The following is a 9,323-nucleotide window of genomic DNA, read 5'->3' as shown; positions in this document are numbered from 1 at the left end:
CTGATTCGATAATCCCACAAAGGGAAACAACCTCTCTGCAACAATCTATCAAGTCCTCTGTTGCATATGTTTCAATAAGATCTCCACTCATTCTACTAAACATCAATGAATAAAGGTCCAATCTTTACAACCCCTCAGAAGAAACTTCCTCCATATCCTTGATCAAGTTAGTGAACCTCCTCTGGACTACCTCCAATGCCACTATAAGATATTGTTTAAATTAGTCTATTCAGAAATGTTTTGACACAGCTGGAGTGGATGGGGTTGAACCTGGGCCTGTAGGACTGTAGATAGAGAGTGGCATTACCAGTACACCACTAGACCCCTTCAATGCCAGGATCCCTTTCCTTAATATAAGTGGATAAGAACTGTTCACAATATTTCAACTCTGGGTTGACCAGTGCCTTGTTTACTTTTTAGCAAGCCCTCCCTATTTTTATATTCTATTCCCTTTGAAATATAGACCAACAATCTATTTGCCTTCCCTGCTCAATTTGGATGCTAGCTTTTTGTGATTAATGCACTAGGGTTCCCAAATCCCTCTGTATTGCAGCTTCCTGCAGTTTTTCACCATTAAAATAATATTAATCTCTTCTATTCTTCCTGCTAAAGTGCAAAAACTTGTATTTTCCTCTGTTATATTCCTTCTGCCATGTTTCTGTCCACTCGTTTATCCTGCCTTTAACCTGTCTATATCTCTGAGAAGACTCTCTCACCCTTGTAAGTTGCCTTTGCACCTATGTTAATTGTGACATGGGCAGCAGGGTTCTAGATGATTTCAGTTTGTGGAGGTTGGAATGTGTGAAGTTTCCCTAGACTATCAGACTAGTCAAGCTCTAAGGAAAGAACAGTATAGAAGAGGGTTTTAGCTGTGAATGAGTTGAGGCAGGTTCAGAATCAGGCAATGGCATGTGTGGATCAATGGTCAAAGATGCCCGAGAAGTCAGTTTTAGTTATGAATGCCATAATAGTGGTTTTGCAATATCTTTGTAGTCATCTTGGCTGTTTCACTGAGTAGAGGCTGACAGAAACTGGCTGTCAGAAAGTTATCTATTTGTATTAATAGCCATCAGAGTTAATTGCCCAATAGATACAGTGACCACTGGTATGTACCAAGCTTGTGAGACAATGTTAATTATTATGGGAATTGTTCTTTTGCTTAATTCTGGAATTGGTTTTATGTTCCCTTAATGTGGCCAATTTCTGTGTACAAAGTTTTTGCATCTAAAACTTATTTTTCTAATTCGAGGGAGAGTACAGCATATCATACTGAAAGACAGCTTTGTTCTTTTTGATGAAAGAATCTTGTCATTGGCCAGTTTTGTGAAGGAATGATTGTATTGCCATTTCCATGAACATTTGAACTAAGAGCAAGAGTAACCTTTTCAGCCCCGCAAGTCTGTTCTGCACTTTGATAAGATTATGGCTGATCTGATTGTAGCTTATGCTTTCTTCCTTATACGCTTAGATTCCTGACTGACAATGGAGTCAGTCAAGAATCTACCTTCAAAGTATTAAAATATTTAAAAAATTCAATGACCTTGCCTCCACTGCTCTCTATGGGAGAGGATTCTGCAAGGTTTGTGAAGGTTTGTAGCTTAATTCTATAGATTAATGACCCTCTGAGATTAAAAAAAATCTTTTCTCCACCTTAAATCTTTTAAACTACTCCAGTTAGTCCTAGACTCTCTACAAGAGGACTCTTTCAGCATCCACACTAAGTACCCTCAAGGTCTTGTGTACAACGTGATCATCTTGTGATGCAATGGCAGTGCATCTAATTCCAGGTGAGCAGGTTGTGTCTTAAATCATGTCGGGCTCAGAGGTCAATTCAAGTCCCACCTGCCTGGGAGGTGTGTCATAACATGTTTGAACAAGTTTATTAAAATAACTAACTTTCTTAAGTCTAATGAATATAGACACAACCATGTCTAACCTTTCCTCATAAGTAACCCCTTCAACTCCAGAACCAGTTAAGTTGGGCCTTCTCTGTACTGCTTCTAATCCAATTATATTATTTTATAAATGACACCAAAGCTCTGCATAGTTGTGGTCTCATCACGTATACAACTTTTGCTACTTTAATATTCCATTTCTCTTGAATGAATTATTGTCATTTATCTGTGTTCCTAACCACTTGCTGTATGCATATAACTTTTTTGTAGTTCATATTCCAAGATTCCCATGCCCCTCTGTACTGCAATCTCTCTCAATTTAAATAACATACCGTTTTCCTGCTAAGGTGGCTAGGTTCACAATTTCCAGCATGGTATTCCATCTCCTAAATTTTTGTCAACTCACTTTGTAAACTCCTTTTATGTCCTCTTCTCACTAACTAACTCTTCTATCACTTCAGTAACATACATTGTCCCTTTGATCCTGTTGAAGCTCCCGACTGATCTCTGTAACACTTCATAGAGTCTGTTTCCATGCTCTACATCTCTTGAATCCAACATGTCCATGCTGACCAGATATCCTAAACTAATTTAGCCCAATTTCACTCAATACAAGTAGAAAATGGCCCATTTCTCCCTATTTTTGCTCCTATTAACTTGCAGAAACTGGGGAACTATAGACTGAGAGTCTGACTTCCGTTGTGGGTAAATTGTTGGCAGTTATTATAAAAGATAGGAGTTATGGACAGTTAGAGAGGCAAAAATTGATTAAGGATAGTCAGCTTGGCTTTGAGCGAGGAAAGTCTTGTTTCACAAACTTAATTTGCATTTTTTTTGAAGTTCTCAAAGATTGGCAGAGCAGTAGACGTTGTTTATTTAGATTTTAATAAAGCCTTTGACACGGTTCCGCATTGTAGACTAATTAGTAAAACTAGGTCATATGGGATTCATGGTGAGCTTGCCAGTTGGATACCAAATTGGCTTAACAGCAGGAGACAGTAATGGTGGAGGATTGCTTTTTGGACTGAGGCCTGTGACCAACGGTGTTCCACAGGGATTGGTTCTGGGTCCTCTTTTGTTTGTCATTTCTATAAATTATTTGGATGAGAATATAGAAGGCATGGCTAGTAAGTTTGCATATGACACCAACATCGGTGGCACAGTAGAGAGTGGAGAAGGTTTTCTAGAATTACAAAGGGATCTTGATCAAATGGGTCAATGGGCTTAAAAATGGCAGATAGAGGTCAGTCTGGATAAATGTGTGGTATTGCATTTCGGTACAACAAATAAGCGTAGGACTAAAACAATTAATGCTATGGCCCTGGGTAGTGTTGTAGAACAGAGAGTCCTGGGGTGCAGGTCCATAATGCTTTGAAGTTTACATCACTTTTAGCCAAGGTGGTTAAGAAGACATTTGGCACGCTTGCCTTCATTGCTCAATCCTTTTGAGTATAGGAGTTGGGAACTCCTGTTGACGAAGTATAGGACATTGGTGTGGCTTCTTCTGGAATACTGTGTCCAGTTCTGGTCGCCTAGTTATGGGAAGAATATTATCAAGCTGGAGAGAGTTCAGCAGAAATTTACCAAGATGTTGCTGGGTATGGAAGGTTTAAGTTATAAAGAAAGGCTGGGACTTTTGTCACTGAAGTGGAGGAGGTTGAGAGGCGATCTGATTGAAATTTATAAACTTCTGAGGGGTATTGCTGGAGATAATGGTAGTTGTCTTTTCTCTAGGATAGGAGATTTCTAGATTGGGGGAATATTTTTAAGGTGAATGGAGAGAGATTTAAAATGACATGAGACAATGTTTTTTACATGTGAAGTGGTTTTCATGTGGAATGAACTCCTGAGAAAGTGGCGCTTGCAGATACAATTACAACATTTAAAAGACATTTGAATAGATACATGAATAGGAAGGGTTTGGAGGGATATTGGCCAGGAGCAGGCAGGTGGGACTATGTTCAGCATGGACTGGTTGACCAAAGAGTCTGTTTCTGTGCCATATGACTCTATAACTGCTCCTTACTCATGCAAATATTTCACCACAAAGCCTTTTTATTTTGTTGCCTCTTCAAAAGTCATCTTGAATCCAAGTAGGTGAATCTTTTTCCTTTGTTCTTGCATATTCAGTGCCTTTTGCTGTATTTTGTGAATTACATGAAGCACTGAAGAGATTGTTACATAAGTATGACTTGGTGCATTGACAGCAGTGCAGTCTGAGAAACCATACTTAAGTTGAGTGCTTCACACAAGATTAAGGCCAATTGATTTATCACCTCAAACTACTCCCAACACAACTATTACCAGGAGTCGACCTATAACTGCCAAGTGTATACAAGTCAAAATCCACAGAGTGCAACTTTAGGAGAACAAAATCTTTAATTTTACAATGTGGCATTTGAGGAAGGCATTCTGTAAAGATTGTAGATTCTTGCTGATGTGTTTTTCAAAAGTATCCAGGTATAGAGGAATTTTCTTCTGAAAGATTGATTATTTAGGCTTGTATTCTTTAGAGTTCAGGCAAATGAGAAGAGATCTTGCTGAAACATTGAAGGTTCCTAGCAGGGTTGACGAGGTAGATGTGGATAAGTTGTTTCCCTTGTTGAGAGAGTCTAGGACCAGTGGGCATCATCTGAGTAGACGTCCTCCATTCAAGACCAATGACGAGGATTTTTTTCTGAGGGATGTGAACATGTGGAATTCTTTATCACATAGGATGGCAAGACTGGCTTGTTAAATATATTCAAGACTGAGATAGATTTTTAATCAAAAAACTGAAAGAACTGTGGATGGTGGAAATCTGAAGCAAAAACAAATTGCTGGAAAATCTCAGCAGGTCTGGCAGCATCTGTGAGGAGAAATCAGTTAACGTTTTGGGTTGAATGACCCTTCTTCAGAATTTTGAGTCAGTAAGGGAGTCAAGGATCATAGAGATGATTTCATTGAATAGTAGAGTGTACTTGAGGAACCGAATGGCTTACTAATTTCTGTTCCTGCATCCTTTTGATCTTATGGTTTTATTTAACAATGGAATGCGCAGTTATTGACCTATCAGTATGTATCTCATATTGAGGTGAATGTCAGTATGTCCCAGCTCCCTTTTAAAAGAAAGAAATGGTAATTTTAACACTTTAGCACTAACTGTTTCAGGGCTTTTTACACCTGCTCAGTTCCATCATCTTGTTGCTTGCTGATTATATTTCCAAACTTGGGTAAGTTCCTATTCTTTATAAATATCTAGAATATCTTTTTCTATTTGACAATGTAGGGAAACAGGGCTGAGCCCAATGAAGTGGGCTGCTTTGTTCTGGATTGTGTAAAGCCTCTTAAGTGCTTTTGGAGCTGCTGTCATCCAGGCTATTGAGGAATATTCCATCACACTCCTGACATGTGCCTTGTAGATGATGGTAAGACTTTGGGAAATCAGGAAGTGAGTGACTCACTGCAGTATTCCTAGCCCTGGCCTGGTCTTGTCACTGTATTTATATGGCTCGTCCAGTTGACTTACTGGTCAATGGTAACCCACAGCATGTTGGTGATAGTAGTGCCATTGAATGTCAAGGGGTGATGGTTAGATCTCTGAGTGCAGATGGTAGTTGCCTGGCATTTCTGTCATGTGAATGTTACTTGTCACTTGTCAGCCCAAACATGGATATTGTCCAGGTCTTGCTGCATTTGGCCAATCACTGCTTCAGTATCTGAGGATCATGAATGGTGCTGAAATCATCAGCAAACATTATTAACCTCTGACCGACTTATGAAGGTCAAAGGCCATTGAAGAAGCTGTATATGTTTGGTAAAAACTGAAAGAACTGCAGATGCTATACATCAGAGACAATAACAGAAATTGCTGGAAAAGCTCAGCAAGTCTGTCTCTGAAGAAGAGTCACTTGACCTGAAACATTAACTCTGATTTCTCTTCACAGATACTGCCAGACCTACTGAGCTTTTCCAGCAATTTCTGTTTTTGTGTTTGTGTATGGTTTGGCCTTGGCCACTGCTCCAAAGAACCTACACTGGAGGTGAGATGGCTGACCTCCAACAACCACAATCACCTTCCTTTATGCTAAATATAAATACAACCAGAGAGATTTTCTCCCAATTCTCACTGACTCTCTGGTTTTGCTTGGATACTGTGATGCCACACTTGCTGCAAATGTGGCCTTGATAGCAAGTACAATTGCACTCCCTTTACCCTTTTATTGGTCCATGTTTTAAGCCTAGGCTTTAAGAGGTTAGGAACTGAGTGGCTCTGGTGGAGCCCAAACTGTCGGTGAGTACGTTTTGGCGAGCAAGTGCTGCTCGTTAACGGTCAGTGACACCTTCCATCGAGAGTAAACTGATGGGGTTGGTCTGGTTGCATTTGTCCTGCTTTTTGTGTGCAGGATCTACTTGAGCCACGTGCCACATTACAATGCTGGTATTTACCAGACAATGTTGTTGACGCATGGGTAACAGAATTTGGTGAATGAATGGAAAAGTGTAGGATAGAAAACTTTTTGGCTGACTACAAGAATATTGTAATACTCCAGACTTGAGGTAACAAAGGCATGCACAAGAATCTCAGCCAATGAGTTGAGACAAGGTGCACTTGGGTGAGCCTGAAGTATGCAGTGTTTTGTTGCCTCCACTGGATCCTCTAAAATAATTGGGGCATTTGAAATTGTAACATTTAGCAAGTGCTGTTTTCTTGCAGTGTATTAGCCACAATGCAAATGTTATTGTGGCTCATTTAGTGGTATGCTCACCACTTTCGAGTTAAGAGACCATGGGTTCAACTTTAAAAATCACACAACACCAGGTTATCGTCCATCAGGTTATTTGGAAGCACTAGCTTTCAGACCACTGCTCCTTCATCAGGTGGCTGTGGACTTACCTCGGGAGTTGGGCCTGATTTTTAATTATTCACTATTGCTTACAGTTCCTATTGGTTAACTGGATGTTAAACTTTTGGAATTCCCCAACCTTATGCCACTCTTGCTCTCTTTCCCCCTTCTTTAAGCTACTGATTTAAAATATTCCTTTTTGGGGGTGTTGTGAGGTGCTGTCAACTACTGATTTTCAGTTTAAACTGACCCTATGCTCCAGCACTTTATGTAGAAATAATCCTCTTACTGAGTTAGTATTCCCTTTAAAATCCCATCTTGTGTCTGTAGCACTGTGTATCGGATTTTCTTTTTGGGCAGCTTGTTTTATTTTATTGAATTAACTCTGCTTACAGTAATCTGTCCTGTTGGATAACCTGCAGCAAGTGAAATAGAAGTTGACATTTTGACAATTTGTATTATTGTAAATCCCTTGGCATATTAAGCAGCTGAACTAGATCCGAAATGCTATACTTCTGTCACTGGCTCTCACTTGCTCTCTGACCCACTGGCTCATTCCCTGTCCATGTTTTGGCTGTGAAGGGAGAATGCTGCATTACGAAGCATGCTGTCTTTCAGAAGAGATACTAGAAACAAACTTCTGAGTTTTCAAGAGGATGTAAAAAAAATCCTAAGTAGCATGCATTCCTCTGTCATTGCCACCAAAAACAGACTGATTGTTTATCCCCGAGTAATTCATTGGACCTTGCTGTGCATAATTGGCTACTGCGTTTGCTTTCAAAAGAAATTGCTGGCTCTGAAATACTGCATGACATCTTAAGGATGTGAGAGGCACTATAATTATAGAAAGTGTTTGTTTTCCTAGGTTCTAGGAAGGTCAGGGCATCAAATGCTGAGTCAGATCTGTTGTTTTAATTGTTTTATGAAACTCTAAAATTTAAGCGTGATTTGACATAAATCCAAAAATCTTGCTCGAAGTCTGAATGCTTACACTGTAACTGCACAACACACCCCGAACTGTTGCTTTCTGCTCACAGTAGCCAATGATTTTATAACTTTAATTCCATGTGAAAGTTTTGCTGCTCGTGCTGTGAAAATGGTATTTTTAAACTTAATTCCATTTTATTGTTTTAATTTTTATCTATTATTTTGCATTAATTGACTGAATTGAATGCACCAGTCTGTTTCTCGTCATTGTTTCATTCTCAAAAAGGTTTAGTTGATCAGTCTGTTCAAATATTCATTTTTCATGTTGCTATTTCACAGGTTTAATTTGTTCACTTAATATTGTGGTAATCATTTTTGAGATTGGTTCCCTTTGGGTTCATGGATGCCTCATTCCATGTGCATAGAGAAATTTTGACAAAGCAAACTTAAACTCTCATTTGTGAGCTGAATGGGCAGTATTTATCCATGTTTTGATTTACAAATGTGCCCTCTGGGCATGTTCAATATAAGTTATTCAACCTTCTTCCTCATGGGGCCTGTGTTGATTAAAATGCAGAAGATGAGAGTCTATTTTCAGCAGAAGGAAGGATAATGTAACACGCTTCAGTTGGGATGACTTGGCTATGGATAGAACTCTGGGTAAATTATGCAAATAACATAGGTGGTGCAACTTCAAGCGCAGGTTGGGGAGTTTAGAGAGATTAGAGAAAGACATTTAGCATCTTTCACAACGTTATGAAATTCCCGCTGTTCAGACAGTGAAGAACATTTTGAAACATTGACATTGGCTGCTGTGCTTCCTGCATTGCAATTTACAGACAACAAGATTCCAATGACAACAGAATGATAGTAATTCGATTAATCTGAAGTGAAATATGTTGGCAAAAGGAATCTTGGCACCAGTTGTAAAGAGCACTTGGTTATTTTTTTTTAATTTTTAAGCCACTGCAGTTTTGACTAACTTACCACTTACACTTGGCTTTGCACCTACCCAGAGATCGTAACCCACTGCAGTTCAATTTTGTCCATTTGGACTGATTTATCTCTGGACGCAAAGCTCGTCAACCCTTCTCCGACCCAAACCAAATTTGGGAGTTTTTCTGGGTTTCATATTGCATTTTAATGTATCAAAACTCCCTGAGGAGCTTCAGAGCAGTATTGTAAAACAATGCGTGAGGTATCAGTCAGATGACCAAAAGCTTAGTCAAAGATGGAGATTTGAAGTGATGCTTTATAGTAGGAAATTAAGTTGCAGGGAAAGAATTTCAAAGCTTGCAGTGGTGCTTTCAAAACCCTTTTTTCCCATTCTCAGGCTTGAAACCCCCCACAGCTTCTCACCGAGTGTTGTCAGAGAGGGTGAGAAGGTGTGGAACAGTGTTTGGCTGTTACTTTCTTTGCAGCCTGTGACTCCAGGCTTTCCACTTATGACTCCACTTGGGCTCCTGACCCCCACTTTGGGAAGTCCAGGAATGGGCAAATTAAACATGGCTGCCGATGGAGGGATTAAAATTGGGTGGACTAAAGACTCTAGTTAGAATGCAGAAGGGGTCGTGGGGCCTGGGGAGATTAGATATAGGGAGGGATTTGAACGCCAGGGTGAGCTTTCAAAACTGAGATGTTGTTTGCCTCTGTAGGAAAGAGAACAGGGGGATAG

The sequence above is a fragment of the Chiloscyllium plagiosum genome, unplaced genomic scaffold, assembly GCF_004010195.1.
Source record: "Chiloscyllium plagiosum isolate BGI_BamShark_2017 unplaced genomic scaffold, ASM401019v2 scaf_8046, whole genome shotgun sequence".
Lineage (NCBI taxonomy): Eukaryota > Metazoa > Chordata > Chondrichthyes > Orectolobiformes > Hemiscylliidae > Chiloscyllium > Chiloscyllium plagiosum.
The sequence above is the reverse complement of the archived record's forward strand: the minus strand, read 5'-3'. Positions refer to the sequence as shown.